The sequence below is a fragment of the Lithobates pipiens genome, unplaced genomic scaffold (genome assembly GCF_037356315.1).
Source record: "Lithobates pipiens isolate NorthernLeopardFrog02 unplaced genomic scaffold, aLitPip1_a1.2 Scaffold_16, whole genome shotgun sequence".
Taxonomy (NCBI): domain Eukaryota; kingdom Metazoa; phylum Chordata; class Amphibia; order Anura; family Ranidae; genus Lithobates; species Lithobates pipiens.
Window position 1 is genome coordinate 154,926,462 of NW_027507748.1, and position 21,082 is coordinate 154,947,543.

General features: G+C 45.1%; 1 long non-coding RNA gene across 1 annotated transcript; it reads left to right on the plus strand.

Moving 5' to 3' along the window:
• The first annotated feature begins 328 nt into the window (after window positions 1-328).
• Window positions 329-20,999, plus strand: LOC143982178 (uncharacterized). The gene is made up of 3 exons (XR_013274411.1): window positions 329-432; window positions 20,496-20,556; window positions 20,635-20,999. It is a non-coding gene; the product is annotated as an uncharacterized LOC143982178 (long non-coding RNA).
• Window positions 21,000-21,082: the final 83 nt, after the last annotated feature.

Here is a 21,082-nt window from a genome sequence, read left to right on the forward strand (position 1 = left end):
TATCAGTGCCACCTCATCAATGCCCATCAGTGAAGACGAAAACTTATTTACAAAATTTTATAACAAAGAAAATACTTTTTTTATTTTTTTTTCAAAATTGTAGGTAATTTTTTGTTTGTTTGTTTAGCAAAAAATAAACACCCCAGAGGTGATCAAATACCACCAAAAGAAAGTTCTATTTGTGGGAACAAAATGATAAAAATTCTGTTTAGGTACAGTGTAGCATGACCGCGCAATTGTCATTTAAACCGCGACAGCGCTGAAAGCTGAAAATTGGCTTGGGCAGGAAGGGGGTGTAATGTAAGTGCCTGGTAATGAAGTAGTTAAGCTTTATTGTGACCTCTAAACCCCTCCTATTTTTCTATAAGGAGGAAGAGGACGACTCTTTTGGTTTCTTTTTTTCAGACAGTTTACAGAAGTAGGAATTTAGAGGTAAGTGTTAAAAAATAATATGTAGCTTTATTCTGAGCTTTCTTTTAGTTCTCGTTTAGCCAATGCAGTACGAGATCTGTGAAAGGACTCTTTACTATCATTTTGATGATCTAAGGGTTGGTAAACATGCATTGCAGCACATACACATGAATGCAGGCGCTAATAACAGTAGTAGGAATGGGGGTGATAACTGTTGTAGAAATAGACATATTAATAATTTTGTAAAAAGGCAATTAAAAAAAAAAAAGTATATTTCAACTGCTGTTGTGGGTTAAGTACTTGTGTATTGTGCTTTTAGAGGCAGCAAAAAACACAGCCATTCTTCCTGTTAGACTCTACTACGGCATTCCACAATGACGTGTAACACTCAACTACAGCTCTTTGTATGTTCAAGCTATAGAAACATACAATACGAAAGTAATGTAGAGTTCTATGATTTTTAAGCACTTACATAGAGCATAGTAACAATATCCTTATTCTCCAAAAATCTATACACATCCACTACCCTAAAGGCACTGTAATCTATTCTTACTGTTTTCTTGTAACATTCTCTGTTTTTCCCAAAGCCTCTCCTTTTTTCCCTCTCACTTCTGTTTGTCTGGAACATGCAGTGCATGTTTGTAGCATTCTATGAACATACATTCCATAGTCTATAGTCCATCTTTGGAGTGAGGGGAAACCAGGGTGGCTACATCACTTACATAAAGTGGCTGCCCACACACAAACAGTTTTGTTTCTGCTCCTCATTGGAGAATCTATTTAAAGTGACCCTGTCACTACAGGGTTAAACCAACAAATAGCCATGCCTACCAAAAGGAGTAAATATACTAAGGGCTCTTTCACAGGGGGCGGATCCGTGCTGATCCACCCCGTGGACATCCGCTTGCTCAGAGGGGATTGCTCCGTCGATCCCCGCTGAGCAGGAAGACGACAGGTCTGTCTCTGCATGCTGTGCAGGGACAGACCTGTCAGAACGTCGCTCTCCCCTATGGGGGATCAGATGACGATGGACCGCAGAGTCTGACGTCACCCAATCCGATGACGAATGGAAAAGTAGGTTTTTCATCCGTCACACTTATTCGGGTCAGATGTTAGCGGAGATGTCACTGCTGACATCAGACGCTACATAGACCTCTATGGAGCATCCGTTCATGTGAAAGATGCCTAACAGGTGCAACGCTCTATAAATTAGGAAGTGACAAGAATTACATGCTTAGTTCCTAATATCAGGATCTTATACAGATAATACTAAAATTGTGTAAAACACTAAACACCAATCACATTCTGTGACAAATGTGTAAAACAGCCAATATACATAGACTCACTAAACTCACAATATCCGTTCAAAGAATCCATGATGGTATATGAATGTGCAAAATATAAAAAAAACAGAAAATGCAATGAGAGTAATAAGATGAGAGTTCATATGGAGGTATATAACCCCAGAACAGGGTAAAAGGGAGAAAAAGTCCCACAGGCAGTTTTGAAAAAAATAGGATGGACCTCTCAAGCCGTCATGATCAGATGCTTAAAAGGTCTCCAAGGTGTAGGGCTGCAACGAAAGTACAAAGATTTTTCATCTGAATATTCTCATCTGAAAATTGATCTGTGTGGCCAACATAAGGCTCGGTACACATCTATGCAGTTTGCTTTTGATCTGTTTTTGCTGTGCGTTTTTTATTTCTGCGCACATGATTTTACTGCAATTTGCATTTTTGCATTTTTTTTGGGCAGATTAAAAACACAAATTGCTGCAAAAATGCATTACATGCTTTTCTGCAGCTTCTCCATTGAAGTATATTGAACCAATAAAGCACCATTTTGCGTTAAAAGTCCCTGACCCTTTCAGATGTGAACGTGTCCCATAGGAAACCATGTAAATGAACTGTAGTGCATTTCTCAAAAAGCACCAATAAACGCATAGATGTGAACCAGGTCTAAGACATTTAGTAACATAATGGGGTTAAAAAAAAACAAAAATTAGCACTTTATAGTAGAAAAGAAGCAGATAATCACTACTGTAAGGGGTTCATTTTTTTACTGTAGAACAGGGAAAGTAATATTTACAGTAGTGATTATTTGCTCTTTTTGTACTATAAAGGGCTCATATTAGTTTTTTTTAACCCCATCATGTTACTGGTCAATCGATTATGAAAATAGTAATGGATTTATTTCATAATCGATTAGTTGTCGATTAATCGATTAGTTGTTTCAGCCCTACCAAGGTGTCTATGGCCACACACAAGGCTTACCAGATTTTGTAACCCTCATAAGAGTGGTCAAATGTGCGTGGTGGGAATTCACCCAAGGAAAATCAAGGTTATGCATTAACGTCTTTTCCTGTAGTCTTTCAGAACAGCCACCGTGAGAGATCCTGGCTTCTAACTTTCACAGGAAACACTGCGTCAGCCATCTTTAAAATTCCAGCTTCCCTTGCTAGCCCTTTAGTTTTTTCAAGAGCAACTCCGGCCAACTAGCGAGACACAAGAACACATCAATAACCTATAATAAAAACAGTTCTGTAATTCCTGTGTCAAGGTCCCCAAGAACCCCATATATTCGGGTTCGTAACCAGTGCTTTCCTGAAAGACTACAGGAAAAGACGTTACCAGTAAGCGTAACTTTGATTTTCACCCAGAGTCTTTCAAGACAGCCAACATGAGGATAAGCGAGAACTCCGTTAGGGCGGGACTACAGCCTGCAAGACCTTTCTCCCAAAGCACTGCTCTTTTGCTGACAACAGGTCCACCCTGTAATGTTTTATGAAGGTAGTGAAACTGGACCACAGTGCTGTTCTGCAGATTTGCTCTGGGGTTGTTCCAGCCCTTTCTGCTTGAGAAGCCGCCATAGCTCTAGTGGAGTGTGCCTTGATACCTACGGAAACTTCTTTGCCCGCTAAAGTGTATGCTTGGCCAATGGCTAACCTAAGCCACCTAGCTATTATACGTCTGGAGGCCATAACCTTTCCTTGCCCCCGAAAATAAAATAAACCAGGAATCCGTCTTTCTGACCAGTTTTGTTTCCTTCACATATTGCAGGACGCATCACCTTACATCTAACGTGTGAAACTTAAATTCCCTCTCTCCTGAGGGATTGGAACAAAATGTGGGCAAATCTATTTCTTGGCTTCTGTGGAACTTTGAAGCCACGTTTGGTAAAAAGGCTGGAGCTGTCTTGAAGACTATTTGATCCAGAAAAACAATGAAAAAAGGTCTAATTGATAACCCTTCTAGCTCACTGACCCTCCTGGCAGTGGTTATCTCTACCAAAAAAAAAAAAATCATTTTAGAGGTTCGAAGGGAGTCCCCCACCAGGGCCTTAAAAACTACACAGATCCCACTTCGGGAAGGTCGGCCCCTGAACTGGCTTCTGCCAACCCAGTGCCTTGAAGAATCTCACCACCCAGGGGTTGGTAGACAGCGTTTTTTCCAAAAAGGCACTGAGGGCTGAGACCTGGCTTTTTAACGTGCTTAGGGCTAACCCCTTGTCTGTTGGAATTCCAATACCACAATGGGGCTCTTTAACTCAAAGGAACTATCTGCACACCAGTCACTGAAGCGCTTCTAGGTTTTCCGGTATCCAGCGTTTCTTCCTTTTTCTGCTATCAAGCAGAGTGGAGACTAACCTGTCTGAGAAGCCTTTCGATTTTAGCAGCTCCTCCTCAGTAACCAGGCCGCAAGGTTCCACTGCTCTACCTAAGGAAAAAATACAGATCCCTGCGAGAGAAGATCCTCCCAGCCTGGCAGCATCAAGAGGGGTTCTGCCGCTAGTTGTTTCAGAACCAAAAACCTTCTTCTGGACAGGTGTGGTGCCACAAGAATCAGAGTAGTGTTTTCCGTTTAAAACTTGAAGATCACCTGGTTCATAACCCAATCGCTCTCCTTCAGGGTTCTCCTGCTGAGAGTCTGCGGCTGTTTTTCTCCCCTTTTAAATGTACCGCCGAGAGGAACCCATGTTGTGTTCGGCCCAGCCCAGAACTTCTGATGCCAGGGATAACAGGGCTTCACTCCTTGTTCCACCCTGTGTGTGTGTGTGTGTGTGTGTGTGTATGTATGTATGTGTGTGTATATAATGCCACCGAGTTAGCCAGCGGTAGTTGTATGTGATGGCCCAGTAGTTCCTCCTGGAAGGCCTTGAGTGCTAAGGACACTGAATTCCTTCCAGTTGACCTTTAGAGTTCCTCTCCCTTCCAGGCGCTTTAAGTTATCAGGAGCCCTAGGTGTGCACACAATCCCCTGCCCCTTTGCTTCCTTGGTCACAATTTTGGTAACTGGAATGACCCACAGCCAGCCCTGTGACAGGTTCACCATCACCCTCCACCACCAGACAGATCTCTTTACCTGTGGTGGTATTCTTACTAGGGTGTCTAATAATGCCTGACTGTGGTTATGCACCTTGTATAAAGATCTGCAGGGGACAAAAATGCAGACCTGCCCACTGCACTGCAGGGATAGCTGAAGTTAACAGGCCCAGCGATGACATTACCCTCCTTGTTGTAACTGGCTGGTTGCCCTACAGCAATCTCATTGTGCCATTTATCTTCTACACCTTTTACTTGTGTCAGAAATACTCTGTTGTCTGGAGTCCAACAGATACCCCCGGTAAGTAATGCCCTGAGAGGGCACCAGATGGGACTTCTCAACAGCCACCCACGGCCCCTCAGAAAGTCCTTTGTGCATCTTAATGAGGCTCTCCTCCGAACCCCTGAAGTTCCTCAAACATTGGAAGCTGCCCTCTTTGAATATTTGCCCTCTTTGAATATTTTTCTTTAAATGAGGATTCAGTGGAAAACCCATTGGTGGTCTGGGAAGCCCACGAGCCAGTAATTAGGGGCACTTTGATCAAGATAGGAGCATGTTTGAAGCGGCAAAGGACCAAACAGGTTGACTTCTTACTTGCCCTTCTCCGTCGCCTTGAGAGCGCCCACAAAGCCAGTACTGCCAGTGCGGTACATTGCGAGCTACTTAAGACCTGTGAAGAACTCAATTCCCTCTTTTTTCATAAAACAAAACAGAAATTGGATTGGTCTCCTCGCACTATGCACGAATTTTCAAACAAACCCAGAACTCTCCTTTGAGAGCGCTACATGGACCTTGTACCCAGACTTATATCACACATATCACCTCATCCTCAGGGCAAAAGCTGTCTATATCAGATGCTATGGTGCCTGAATTTCACTCCTCCTTTATATTTATATAACCTAGACCCATCGCCTTCCCCAGAAACCTCATTAGGTCTCTCCGCAAACATTCGCACCTACATTGCATCCTCTGGCATGCCCTCTTTCTGCCTTTGAACGAGACCAATTAGTCTCCTATCGCAGAGGTGGAATTTTGTAAGGCTTTCGCCCAGTCCAAACCAAAAGAGGCACCAGGGCCTGACTTTCTGACTGCCGTCTACTACAAGACATTCTGTACTTTATTCGCGCCACGCTTGGTAACCGCTCTCAACTCTCTGCAGGTGTATGTGATGGGGATAAAATACTTAGGCACCAGCATAACTCCTGACCTGTCCAAACTGTATAAATCCAATTTTGAGCCGCCACTTCTCATACTGAAGTAGGACCTGCTGCACTGGCATTCCCCAACTCTGACATGGTTTGGCTGTTGCAATGCTCTCAAAATGACAGTGCTCCCTCGGATCCTCTTCCTACTAAAAGCCCTTCCCATATGACTCCTGCTTTTCTTATTTCGCACCGGTTCGCAGTTCCGGAAATTTGTCTGGTCACACCGGAGACCACGTCACGCGCTGCAGAGACTATCGCTACTGAAGGTTGCTGGGGGCCTTGCTCTTCCAGATATTCGGGCATACTAAAGAGCCGCATATCTCAACAGGATTGCCACTGCCATGGTGGGGGGCAAGCTCTGGGTCTCCATGGAATTGGAAGATTCTCAGGGTACTGCTTTGAGTTGGCCATGGATATCTTCCCCCATACCTAATGCATTGTATGTGCATCCTACCTTTTAGGCAGTACTTTTACAGGTCGCACGAGAAACTTTTCAAATCTCTTCCATTTCCCCAATTCCCTTGCCTATGATTCCAATCTCAAGGTAATTCTGAATTTGTTCCCGGTCTTCAGGATGGGCAGTTTCGTCATCTTAAAGCTCAGGGCTATACTCATGTGACGGACTTCCTCATGTCAACAGGGGCCTTAACTTCTTCCAACCTAGCCCATCTTATTGACCCTCCTCCTAGACTTTTGAAGCAGCTTTCAACTGCGCTTTTTTTCTCGTTACTCCCTCTCCTTGTTATATTCCTCCCTGATTCACCCTGGAGAAGAACATGTCCCTTAATTTCTCACTAAATGGGAAACCGAGCTGGCTCTGATACTTCTGCCCAAAATTCATCCATTGTCACGCGCGTACAGGAAACTAATTATGAGATCCTTACTCAATGGTACAGTATCCCTTCCCAGCCAGTGCCATAGAGTTGGTGGGTTTGTCGATTTCCACAGAGACTGAATACATGCCCGAGCAGAGTTAACCACATGTCTCACCTTTTGACTTCTTATAAGCAGACAATGGGATCTCGGTGTGGAAGGAAGGTGTGAACGGTAGGGATCTATCAGTACATTTTTGTAATAACATATGTACCCTATTCCAAAATAGCCCAATTCCTGATATTTTTTTGCAAATGGATGACTTTTTTTATGGTCTGTAGGTGTCCAGCATAGTTGGAGGTCTCTCTTCCATTTGTCTAAATACGAGGGGCCCTCAAAAAGTTTCCGCACTTTTATATTTTCGTTGTAAACTGTGAGGGCAGGAGGAGTAGCAATGATTGTCTGAGAGTTGGTAGGATGCTGAGTAAAATGCATTGCAAAGGAAGGTGACTGTAGAAAAGTGATGCAATTTGTTTTTAAAATTCTTAATATAAAGAGTTTAAAATAGTGCAGAAATATTGAACCTTCCTAAATAAGTGGGGATTGTGATGTCTTACACTGCAATAGTTTATAGAAGAGGGAAAGGGCAAGTCTGGAGGACTCCCTCACCTGACATTTTTTTTTATATATATAGTCAATGGCCTCATAAAGGAGGAAGCATCCGAGTAAATAGATTACCCAACATGAAATGGTGACAAACTTCAGTACCCTATCATTTCTATAGATGACACTTCAAGAGCCCCCTATAGGTCATCGGTTTAGTGTTACGGAGGAGATCTTGTGCTAAAATGATTACTCTCACTCCAACATGCGCGGTGATATGTAGTATGTGTATCCTAATCTACGCTTTCACACGCAGGCGCCCCTGGCGTGTGCGTTTATGGTCGCTTTTTTTCCTCTCTGTTGAACCATTTCCCATTAATTTATTAGTTGATATAAGATCTTCCTTCTACTTTCCAAACAAGCTCCCTAAATGAGGGAGGCTATTATTTGTGTAATACAGTAGGTCTGAATCCAGATCACAAAATTGTGAAATGTACTAATTTTTATCACAAAGATAAGTTTGCAGCTGACAGATGTTCTTAGGGTCATAGTCAGAATTTTTCTTCCGTCAACCAAGGCAAGTTGAGTTAATCCCGATTTTGGTCTCGCACAGTACTTTCTCCCAGTCCTTCTCTAAATCATTTAGATGTTCATTGGCAAACTTCAAATGGGCCCATACATGTGCCTTCTTAAGGAGAGGATTCACCAGCTCCTCCCATGTAGTTCTGGGCTGATCCCTCACTTTTCTCATGATCATCCTTACTCCATGAGGCAAAATATTTCATGGAGTTCCAGGACCGAGGGCGATTGATGTATATTTTGTATTTCTTCCATTTTCAAATAATCGCTCCAACAGTTGTCTCCTTCTCAGCAAGCATCTTAAAATGGAGGTTCCACTGTTTTTCAGTTTATTAAAAGTCAGCAGCTACAAAAAGTGTAGCTGCTGACTTTTAATAAGCAGACACTCACCTGTCCCACAGTCCAGCAATGCGGCCACCCGAAGCCTTGCTCCTCTTCTCCTCTCCACAGCGCCATCATAGCAACTGTGGACACCCAGCCGTGACAGCTTGTGACTTCACGGCCAGGCACGCACTGCGCATGTGCAAGTCATGCTGCACTCTCCTAGTGGCCAGGCAATCTCCTGGGACCTGTGAAGTGTCCCAGAAGATTGCAGAGAGGGAGGGGCTGCCTAGGTGCCAGAAGAAGGAAGTGGGGCAGGAATTAACTGTAAAAACCAAGTACCTAACCCCCCTCCAAAGCAAATTGCATGCCAAATGTGGCATGTAAGGGGGCAAGGAGTGTTTAAAGTGGAAGTTCCACTTTTGGGTGAAACTCCACTTTAATGATGGCCTTGTAGCCCATTCCAGCCTTGTGCAGGTCTACAATCTTGTCCCTGATGTCCTTTGACAGCTCTTTGGTCTTGCCCATGATCCTGAGATTTGAATGGAAGAAAGTGATCCTGTGGACAGGTGTCTTTATTACACACGAGTTATCGTTGGGAGCATCATCTTAAATTGACAGGACTAATCTGTGTACCACATGAGCACATACTGAAGCCAGTCTCTGGGAGACAGAATTATTGTTGGTTGGTAGGGGATCAAATACTTTTTTTACTCACCGAACTGAAACTCAATTTATAACATTTGTATCATGTGTTTTCTGGATTTTTGGTTGATCTTCTGTTTCTATCGTTTAAAATACACATATGATAAAAATGATGGACCCTTCGTTTTTTTATAAGTGGGTAAACTTACAAAATCTGCAAGGGATCAAATAAAAAAGTCCCCACTGTACGTGATTCAGCGCACAATGACTACCCTGTAGCAGTATATATGCTATAAGACGGTTATCAAATGGTTATGGGCTCTTTCACACTGCTTAGTTGAAAAAATCTGGTAAAAATGCATATGCTTCTTTGGTATGTTTTTTGGTTGCTTGACTCCAATCCTGCACCTGCGAAACATGGTCGGTTGACTCAAAAAGCGCACCAAAACTGAAATGCGGTGCATTTTAATGCATTTTCAAATTAAAGGGGAGGTGCCTTTTTGGTGTGCTTTTAAAATATGCACCAAATGTAGCATGCAGGACTTTCACACTAATGCGTTTTGCTTTCTTACCTTGCTAAAACAATACTTAACACCAGCATAATTGTGTATGAGGCCAGCAATGTAGGTGGAGGATGAATGGTGAAGTGCTGTGAAGGCAAAGTATAGTAACCCGAATTTTAATGATTAGTGAAGAGACTGGTAGGTGAAAGTCTTGGTAATTAAATGTCAGAGAGGAAGATGTTGCAGTAGTCTAAAACAGTGTTTCTCAACCTTTTTTTGGTCAAGGCACCCTTAGAATTCTACAAAGTCTTGGGGCAGACCAGTAGGTGTGTCTGAACATGAACAGGTTTTGTTTGCGTGTTCCTATGTTTTTCAATGGGCTGCATAAGCATGTGAAACAAGCAAAAAAGGTTCCCATGTGTTGCATGGAATGCCTGCTGAAGAAGCCTCTCTACAAAAGACACTTATTGCACCACTGGATATGAAGGCAGATTAGCTGGGCTGCTCTCTCTACCCCTCCATCTTCAGCTGCTGCATCAGACATCCATGTGAGAAGGGAAGGAGAGCGCCACCTTCCGCACCCACTAGTTCCGGCTGCACTGGGAGACGTGGAGATGTTGGGAGAGGAAAATTGCATAAAGGGAGGAGATTAGCGCACCACAGGCAGCTCCCGTCCCCTGACCTGTACCTCCTTCTCAGCCATGGAGGCAAGTCAGGGGAAACTAAGGACACTGGATGGGCTCCCCATGTGTGTCTTAGCAACCAATGACATCATCAGTTGGCAGGACGCAGTCGGGAGGCCTGCACAGCACAGTCCCACAAGACCGGCCCTGAAGTTAAATAAAAGCTGGTGCCAACAGCAAAGTAGGTTTGCTTACCTTAGCTGGTGCAGTTTTTTATGATTTTTTCCACAGCACCCCTGGGGACTGTTTGCAGCACCCTGCTTGAGAAACTCTGGTCTAAGAACAAGCCCTTTTGCTGTTTCTTGAGTTAGGAAAATAAATATTTTTGAGATGCTACACACTTGGAAGGCCTTTGAGATGTTCAACATGTGAAGTATGAAGGTAAAAGCAGATTCAAAGTTGACCAGGATGCAGCTAGCTTCTCATGTAGTTTAGAGGGCATGAAAGAGAAGATATTCAGCTCACTGATCTACGTTGTGATTTAGGCTCCTTTTGACAAAAATATGACTGAACAGCAACTAGAAATGTTAATACAGGCAGGGACAGGCCAGGAGATCTGTGTGCAATGGATATTGGAGCCCAAAGAGACTGGTTTGCTGCAAGAGGAGAGATAAACATAGAAACACTGTGGACCAAGGGTTAAGTTATAGAGAACACTTATAGAGAGGTATGATAATATAGAACCATTGAAAATTTTTCTAAGTATGGAAGAAACCAGTAGAGGACAGTGTCCTTATGCCAAATGGAGTTTTCCTTAGCAGAGGAGTGATCGACAGTGTCAAAGAGTGGAGTTCAACTGGCAGATACAGGGAGAAGCTGCCCATGGATATAGCTCTGTGAAGATTATTGGTGACTTTTGTGAGAGCAATTTTTGTTGAAAAGGTAGCAGATTTCTGACTGAAAATAATCAAGGGAGATAAAAGGCAGAGGGTATATACAAGGCATTCAAAGAGTTTAGAGGCTTATGGAAGAAGAGAAATTAGGCTGTAACTATAAGCATAGATAAAGAAGCTGCAGAGGGTCTCTTTATTAAAGGAAGTATGAGTAAAGAAATCTAGCCCCCTTCTCCTAAACAGAAGCTACTACGGTATGTCAATTTAGTTTTTGGCTGGGCTGTAGTTGGCTCAGACTGATTTGTTTTTTCACCTGGTTTTGTGCTAAGCTTAATGTACTATTAAAGCTGCAGATTTTTTTGCATTAAAATAACATGTTCTATTTACCTGCTCTGTGCAGTGGCGTTGCACAAAGCAGCCCCAAACCACCTCCTTGGTTACCCGCCGGTGCTCCTGGCCCATCTCTCCTGCCATGTTTGCTATGGTGGCACCCAGGCAGGCTGTCCATTCACACACAGAGCCACGGCTAGGTTCCATCCATCTCTCTTCTCACTGGCTGGGATTGACAGCAATGGGAGCCAATGGCTGTCACTGCTGTCTTAGCCAATGAGGAAGGAGAGTCCCAGGAAAGTAGAGGGTCTCGTGCACAGAGCTGGAGGAAGACTGGAGGAAGACTGTGCTCAGGTAGCTATTAGGGAGGTTGGATGTGCTTTTAGAACCACTTTAAAGTGGTTGTAAACCCTTACAAACCACTTTGACCTACAGGTAAGCCGAGATTAAGGCTTACCTGTAGGTCCAAGAAATATCTCCTAAACCTATACGGTTTAGGAGATATTTACCTGAACACAGCCACCTCTGCGATATGCCGCAAGTGTCGGCTCCCGTGCGCATACGCGGGAGTGATGTCATCGCTGCTCCAGCGAATCACAGCGCCAGAGCAGCGAGACCCACCAAGAAGATGGACGCTCGGAACTACAGGGGACAGTTGTGACTTCGCTGGCTCCTGTGTCAGGTAAGTGACACATAATGGACTACTATGCAATGCATAGTAGTCCATTATGCTTTACCTTTGCAGGGAATCAAAGAGGAAGTAAACCCATCAGGGTTTACTTCCTCTTTAAAGGGGGTTTAAAGAGCGCTTCTCCTAGGGGGTTATCTGATATGAGGAGGAGCCCCTGAGGGACCCCAGAAGAGGATGATCTGGACCACTCTGTCCAAAACGAGCTGCACAGTGGAGGTATGACATGTTTGTAAACCTTTGTGTTTTATTTTTTTTTTAAATAACAATCATTTTAAGTTGGCTTGTGATTTCTCACTGTTGCCACTAGATGTCACTGGTATCACTGGTCATACTATGAGATTTCACAAACAAAACTTATTAGCAAAAACAGTTATGTGCATTTCTATTTTCTTCAGCCAAATTAGTAGGAGGTTTATGCCACTAGTGCAAGCTGGGGGAGGATATACATATTTGGGACAGACCATGTACTTACTTTTTTCCTGGGCTGAGAGATAGGGAGGTGCTGCCCAATAGCCTGGTTTGGGGCCTAAAGTGTGCTGAAGTGGTCCTGAAGCTGTACTGCCTGGTCTGGAGGAAGCTGTGCCAAGGAGGAGAACCGGGGGGGCCCCATGCTGGTAAGAGCCAGGAAGAAGGCTGGTCTCTCAAAAGGGCCTGGTGACTCACTTCAAGGTTGCAATGAAGTTTGGGAACGTGCTTACAGTGTTGTTGCATAGTCGGCCTAAAGGTTCTGACACTGTGAACCTGGACATTGATCTGGATAGTCTGTAAGTGATCTGCTATGGTACCTGGGGCCCCTAACCCTCACCCCCTTAACTGTTCTGCAACAACATTTTAAAATGATAAAAGTGATTGGTACCCAATATCCTTTAGCCCTGGGGTGAAATGCTGCCCACCCCTGGAGGTGCTATCCTGCCTTTTGGATGTCAGAGGAGTGCTACAGGAAGAATATGAGCACATTGTATATAAAAATGTAGTAGTGGGAAGTGTGAGGATGCACCCGCCTTAGGCTCCTGGTCCACGACCCTCCAGCGGCTCACTTCCACAGGCTTACCCCACATTTTGTCTTCCCTGACCGGCCCGATTACCGGAGGAAAGGATCCTGCTGACAGGGAGATCCGGCCGCCCGAATGGAAAGGTTCCTGGTGCCGATACAGCCACCGGCCTCCATTCCAGACCCGGCCAAGATGGCGCCGACCTCAGCCACAGGCTTTGGTAATGACATGCCTCCCTTCTCCCCACCTAGCGATCTCTCACCCTGCTTCCCCCGCTCATTATCCCTGGCTCTGATGGACAGTCCTGTGGTGGAACAGTGCAGTAGGATGCACATGGCCCCCAATCCTCTCAGAAATCACCGCTGAGTGGGCCTCCATCCCCCATGCAGCAGTCTCAGGCCACAATACCAGCGGCTCCAGGGAATTTCACAATTCACGAACCTCCATCTGAGCTCTGCACAGACCAGACGTTGTGGTCCCTCCTGCGAAAGCTGCCAACCAAAGAGGAACTTGAAATGATGGCCGCCAGAATAGAAACTGCCCTCCACAGTGAGATTGCAGGGATTAAAAAAGAGGTCTCACAAACGGCTGCACGAGTTTCTACACTGGATACTAGCTCCACAGCCTTTCGCCAAGACATAGTGGGCCTGCAGGCCTCACAGGGAGACATCACAGACCATATCGCCCAGTTGCAATTACTATTGGACGATCTGGAGAATCGCAACCGCAGGCGCAACATCCATATCTGCGGGCTGCCGGAGGCTACCTGTCAGGCAGATCTTGTTGACTGTTACTGCAATCTTTAACAATTGCCTGGAGTGCCAACCGGATACACTGATCACGATCAACAGGGCCCACAGAACCCTAGGCCCAAGGAACTTAGTGGAAGACAGACCCAGGGATGTCCTTTTCTGTCTTCACAGTTACACAGCCAAGGAGGATATTCTCCAGAGAGCCTGGCACAGGGGCCAAATTGATTTAGATGGCGCCCAGATCACCCTTCTGCCAGATGTTTCTTGAAGGACCCTCCAGATGCATTGCTGCATGAAGCCCCTGTTGGAGAAATTCAACAAGCAGGGGATTAACTATAAATGGGGTCATCCGTTCCACCTCATTGCCTGTAAAGGTAACTGGTCATACACTCTCCGGCACCCCACAGAAGTCCCTGCTTTTCTTGAATCCCTTGCCATCGATTGAAATACCCAATTGGCTGGCGTTCGTCCTCCCATCAGCCAACGCGAACCCCCGAAAACAAACCCTCCAGCTAGACCACGTTTTCCAATGACTCCCGGGATCGGAGACTCTCAACAGGAAGGGCTCTGGACCCTCAAGCTCAGGGAGAGATGGGTTCCGGAGCGCATCTTACTTGAGAACATTACTCGAGGCTCCTATACCGGGGCAGTGCCACGTTAGGTAGAAGTCTCACCTTAGGCACCTACCCCTAAACTTTGGAGGTCTGGAAGACTGCCTGGTACCTAATGGGTCCCCCTACTAAAGGCTTGAACCAGTACATGGTCTAGGGCAGTGATGGCGAACCTTGGCACCCCAGATGTTTTGGAACTACATTTCCCATGATGCTCTGGCACTCTGCAGTGCACTGGAGCATCATGGGAAATGTAGTTCCAAAACATCTGGGGTGCCAAGGTTCGCCATCACTGGTCTAGGGTAATAGAGGCCTTTCCTCCCACCCTTCCCCGCTTTTTATTTATTTTTTTGTGTCCGGTTCTAGGTTATGTGGTCTCTGTTGGTGATTCACTTATTGTGACCACAGACGAAAGCACAAAGGGTTGACCCACGGGGGGGGGGGGTTGGGTAGCGGCAGACCAGACGATGAGAATGGATCTCGCGGAGAGTCTCTGCCTCCCGTTCCCTAAATGGAGGTTTAATTCAAAATAACAGTTTTCCTGTTTCAATTTGCAAAACATAACACTGGGCAGATGTACTCTCTAGGGACCCAGAAAGAATTGTATAATGATTAGTAACATAAAATACAAGCAGTGAACAACAATGCTAACTGGTGACAAAAATGGTTCATTATGTTGTAAGTTACCTTGAGTGTTCTAGAAGACTAGATTGGACGGGGTTCGAACCTGTTATCTCCTTGAGTTATGTGATGTGGAGCATCCATTCTCCACTAGGAGGCCCTTGGGGACCACTGCGTTGTAGAGGTTTCACCCTATGACAGTTGGTGCCTGTACACCTATGGGGCCAATGCACCTTTAAAAATGACACACCTCCCATTAATCACAAACATGAAGAAGCCCTCTGTACTCCCACTATATACCAGCTTACAGGGGCACCTCCTTGTGGGCCACTGACATGTAGGAGGGGAAATTGATCAGCCTAGCAGGTCAAGCATTGTAGGTGTGCCCCATTGGGGTACCCGCACCCTACAGATATGGCTAGTGGTAAGCTGCCAACAGAATCACTCTAGCTAAGGCTCCCTGACACCTGTTAAAGACTCAGAGAATATTACCGGGATGGAAAGGTTGAGAACGGCTGATCTAACATTATAATAGGTTGTTCAAATGAATGGGGAATTGTTAAATATGCAAGTTTTATCCCTTGGGGTGCTCGCGTAGGGGTCATTCATGGATGTCACAGTTATGTTAGAAGGGCAACGGTGATGATTCCTTATATGTTGAATTCTGAATTTTTTGGTACAGTTAATTGTTTTATTTTTCCTTATTTTAGCCGGGCGCACTTCCTTTCTCTCTCTAGAGCTACTTTTATTATGGAAGTTCACAATAGCAACAGGGCTCCCCTGGAAGCCTGGCTAGGCAAAGAGCTGACTTGGGGGTACGGTACCATGAGGACCTGACCTCCTGAAGTGCCTTACCTCCTCCCCCAATAGGCATTAACTGCCCAGATAGGCAGTAACTCTCCGATTAGAGAACTATTTTAATCCCTCTCTTGCCACTCTTTTCTTCTCTTTTATTCTAAGTCTTTTTGGCCTTTCTCTGATCCCTATTTTCCTCTCCAGCTTGAGCTTCCCCTACCTAACCCTTTCACTTCCCGATGTTTTTCCCTACTGGAGCTCTAGCAGAGCCTGGCGACCCAACCCTACTCCTTCCCTATGTCATTAAAATTTGTATCCTGGAACGTAAAAGGCTTGAACGTACCAGAAAAATTTACTAGTTGTCTCACGAACTATGGAGGCAAAGACCTCATGTGGTCTTTTTTACAAGAGACCCACTTCCCATCAGACCAGATCCCAAAACTCTACAATAAACACTTCCCGGTGGCATATCATAGTACATCGCCCAACTCCAAGTCCAAGGGTACGAGTATCCTGACCAAAACAGTACCATGGCAGCTGATAGATCTCCATACTGATAAAGAAGGTAGATACCTCTTTGTCAAAGGGACGCTCCACTCACAAACCTTTACCCTGGCAAACCTGTACCTGCCGAATGTAGATCAGCTCTCAGCCCTCAGCGCATGTCTGGATGCCCTGGCCTCATTCAGTGAGGGTACACTATTATTAGGGGGTGACTTTAACGTTATTATCGACCCTCCTAGGGACTCTTCAACAGGCTCTTCTGCCTTGTCCTTAAGAACTCAAAACCAGATTAAGGAATTGTTACATTCCCACCGCTTAGTCGATATTTGGCGTATCCTCCACTCACAGGAAAGAGATGACTCATTCTTCTCCGCTGTGCATGGCTCTTACTCGAGGATAGACCTCTTTCTGATATCTCATAGTACGATCCTCCTAGTTGCTAGCGCCCAGATTGGGAACATATCGCTATTGGGCCATGCCATGGAGCTGGCCCTTCGCCAGGGAGCCCCGTGTACAAAGACCTGGAGGCTTAACGAGTCCCTCTTACAGGACCCAGAAGTCAAGGCTTACGTTTCACATGAACTAGAGCAATTCTTCAGGAGCAACAATGGTTCAGTCCCCAATCCTCTCTCTATATGGGCTGCACATAAAGTGCTTCTTGAGAGGAATACTTATCAAACATGGACATAGACTTAAAGCAGCCAAGGCAAAAACTCTGAGCTGATAAAGCTGCACAACTGTGAAAAACGCCATAAAGCCCACACTGATGGAGATTTGGAGACAGAAGTGGTTGGCCTCCGCGAACAAATTATGGAATACTCTCTATTCAGTAAAAGCTTAAACTTCTACGGATTCGCAGATCTTTCTACAAATACGGAGACAAGTGCGGTAGGTCGCTAGCAAATGCTTTATGAATTCAAAGTAATGCTTCCTGCATTCCAGCCCTATCCACCCCCACAGGTACAAAAACATATGACTTTGCAGAGATGGCGGAAGCTTTCTGTACTTTTTACGAAGCACTTTATAACCTACATGCCCATTCAGCGGAGATCACCCACGGGACAGAATGGAAGCGGTTGAGACTTGCCTCGCTAGGGCGAACCTGCATACTCTTAATGAGGAGGAAATAGAAGCACTCTCACCGCCTGTAACTGCTGGGGAGTTCACATCTGCCCTGGCAGGGTCTCCTAGAGGGAAGGCACCTGGCCCTGACGGCTTCGCAATCTCCTGCTACAAAACATTCCAAGCCCAGTTAGGGTCCCATTTTGTCACGGCCTTTAACGCAATAATGGACGGACCCTCCGTGCCCCCAGACCTCTTGCAGGCCAGCATTTCTGTAATTCCCAAGCCTGAAAAGGACCCGCTTCTTTGCTCAAGTTATAGGCCCATCTCCTTACTTAATTGTGACCTCAAACTGTTCATAAAAATTCTGGCGGAGAGACTAGGGCCTGTCCTACAACGTATAATCCCTCTGGATCAGGTCAGATTTATCCGTAACGGAGAACAGAGGTGGTGAGGGCCAAACACCTCGAAGTCCCGCTCATCCTGTTATCCACAGATGCCGAAAAGGCATTTGACAGGGTGAGCTGGACTTTCTTATTAGCCACCCTGCAGCATTAAGGCATGCCGACCTCCTTGCTGTCTTGGATAGTGGCTATTTACTCGTCCCTTGCGGCTTTCGGTCAGGGTGAATGGAGTGGCCTCCAACCCTTTCAAGATAAGCAATGGCACGAGGCATTCCTTTTTATGCTTACCTTAGAGCCCCTCCTGCAGCACATCAGGCTTAACAGGGATAATAGAGGTCTGGTAGCTCATATCACCATAAAGTCGCGGTGTACGCGGACAATCTGCTGTTTTATGTTTCAGAGCCACACACCTCGCTGCCAATCCTTCTGTCCGAAATACGCCATTATGGTGAGTTATCGAACTTCAAAATAAATCTGCAAAAATCTGAGGCGCTCAATGTCTCTCTTGCTCCCAGTTTGCAATCACGCCTCGGGAATAACTTCCCCTTCCGGTGGGCGCCCCAGGCCATACAGTATTTGGGCACCAAGATCCCTGCAAACCCGCAACTCATCTACCAACTCAACTTTCAGCCCCTCTTGAAAATCTTTTCCTCAGATTTAGAGAGATGGAGGAACTTAGCGGTATCTTGGTTTGGTAGATGCAATGTTCTGAAGATGAACATCATGCCGAGGTTGCTATATCTTATGCAAGCCCTTCCTATTAGGATCCCACAGACCTTCTATAGAGCACTGCGCACAACTTTTACTAAGTACGTATGGCAGGGCAAGCCCCCGAGACTCGGAAGGTTCCTTCTTCAGAGACCAAAACTCAAGGGTGGAGTCGGCCTCCCCAACCCAGCCCTTTATTATACAGCAGTCCACATGAACAGATCAGTTGACTGGTGTAGAGACACCTGCCCAATAAACTATGGGTCCGCCTGGAGCGGGAATTGGTGCCATTTCCCATTGAGGGACTGCCGTAGAGTGGAATCAATTTTTCCAGATTTTCCTTGCCACATCCACTAATTGAACCCACCCTGCAGGAATTAAACATATTTCAAGCTGGCAGACACATCCAGCTTCCCCTCGCCACTAACGCCTATAATCGGCCACCCAAACATTTACCAGGTGTCTCACAAATCTTTTAGGCTCCAACAGGATCAGAACCTAATTAGAGCCGCCTCTTTTATGGGTAATTCGGAGTGGTGCGACCCCTCCAACATTTACCCAGAGCTGCGATCCTCCTCTCTGGGTAGATGGAAGTTGCTGCAACTCACCCACTTCCTCAAATCCCTCCCGGAAGTAGGAAGCTTTTGGAGACAACCAACGCCGTTCGAGGGAATATGCGTGGGAGCGGAACCTATATGGAAATTTCTTTCCTATTCATATAATATCCTACTTGCTCATACATCCAAGCATGACCCCCACTTAAGGAAGTGGGAGAGATATCTCAACATTACATTTACAGAGAAACAAAAGATTTGCATACTCACCTTTGCCCATAAATCCTCACTACGTAGTTAGTATCAGGAGATTATATATAGAATTTTGACACAATGGTACAGGACGCCCACAGTGCTAGCTGCCATTTATCCGGGTAATAGCCCATTGTGCTGGAGATGTGGAACGCGGAATGGCACTCTGCTGCACATCTTCTGGGAGTGTCCTGTCCTGATCTCTTTCTGGAGACAAGTTCTTCAGATCATCCACAAACTCACGGATGCCGCTCTCCAAGATAATCCAGCAGCAATACTCTTAAATCTGATTCCCCTATCTGGAAGATGGTACCACAGGTCCCTGCTAAAACACCTTCTGAGCGCAGCCAGGGCATGTATCCCCAGTGCATGGAAAACAGTCCCCCCCCAGCGGTTTCGCAATGGTTTGCGAGGGTATGTGATATTCAACAGATGGAATGGCTTACAGCTGCCCTGGATGAGAGGGAGGAGGAACACAATGCTCATTGGATGCGATGGAGTCTCTTCCGATTTTCGGAGGAATACAAGACTTACTCCTGATTCCCCCGTTGTGAACTGGGCCAGGGAGTGGGGGCACCGGCCCGACTGGAGTCCCATACCCCCCTTTTACCACACCCCCTCTTTTTCCCTATCCTCCTTATTGCCCCCCTTCCCCTACATCTCCAGAATATATGTCTCCTCTCCCCCTTTTTCTTCCATTTATTTTCTCCTTTACTATCTGGACCTCCTAACTTTGCTGATATCTAGCACTAATAGAAAACCCCCTACGGACTGCTGGAAATTGCCTAATATTGTACCCACTATTCCCTCACAGAAACTCACAACCCACGTGTAATGTGATGATTGACACCAGCCTTTCAGAGAATGAAGCCCTCTTCTTTTTTTTTTTTTTTTTTTGGGCCTACCAGTCAGCTATGTCCTGTATGATACCAAAGACAATGTGTTGTATATTTACAAGGTGATAGTGGTAACTGTAATATCTCACTCTTGTAAAAAATTGTTTTGTAAACACTGGATTCAGCTCGGTAATGGGAAAAGTTGGATAACATGTTGTTTACTATGTATTATTGTATATTCTGCAGTCCATAAATAATTTTTTTTTTAAAAATGTAGTAGTCATATAGTGCCTCCCAACCTCACAGACCAAAGAGCAGTTGCCCTTTTGAATCACATGACATTATGCCCTAACCTTTCATATCTTTTAATACACACTGTTCTTTACTTGTAATAAAGTATATTTAACCTGCTATAACACACTATGGAGTAGCATTTTATTTATAAAAATATTAATCTTGTTAAAGGTATTTTTCTTGGAACCCACATAAAAAAAGGCGAAGAGAACAGAACAATAGACAATGGCAGGTAAGGACTTAGACTTTTCTAACTACAATACTATTCCCTGAGAAAATCACGATAACTAAACCAAATTTACTTTCCTAGACCATCTGAGAGCTGCGAGGTTGCCGCTTGTGAACGCTCTAAACAAAGCTACGATCAGTGGACTGGTTGATATGCTCCTGGATCAAAAAGTGTTCAACGATAGTGAGAAAGAAATGATTATTGACTCGCATTTGGTCACAAAAGATAGAGCTCGGGATCTGATTGACATGGTTGTAAAGAAAGGAGATTATGCATCAAGTGTTTTTATAAAGGCACTTGAAATTCAGGATCCTGAACTATGTAGAAACCTGTCTTTCTAACCTCAAATTCTAAATTCCTAAGATTAATCATCAGCCTTAAAATTCTCTATAACTGAATGTTGTCATTGGATTTTGTGGGAAATAAATGAGACAGAACCATGAAAAGGTGGTCTAAAAAGTTGAGTCCGTTGCTGTAGCCATGCCCAGTATTCCTGGTTAAGGAAAACCAACAGTAATGCTATTCTCCT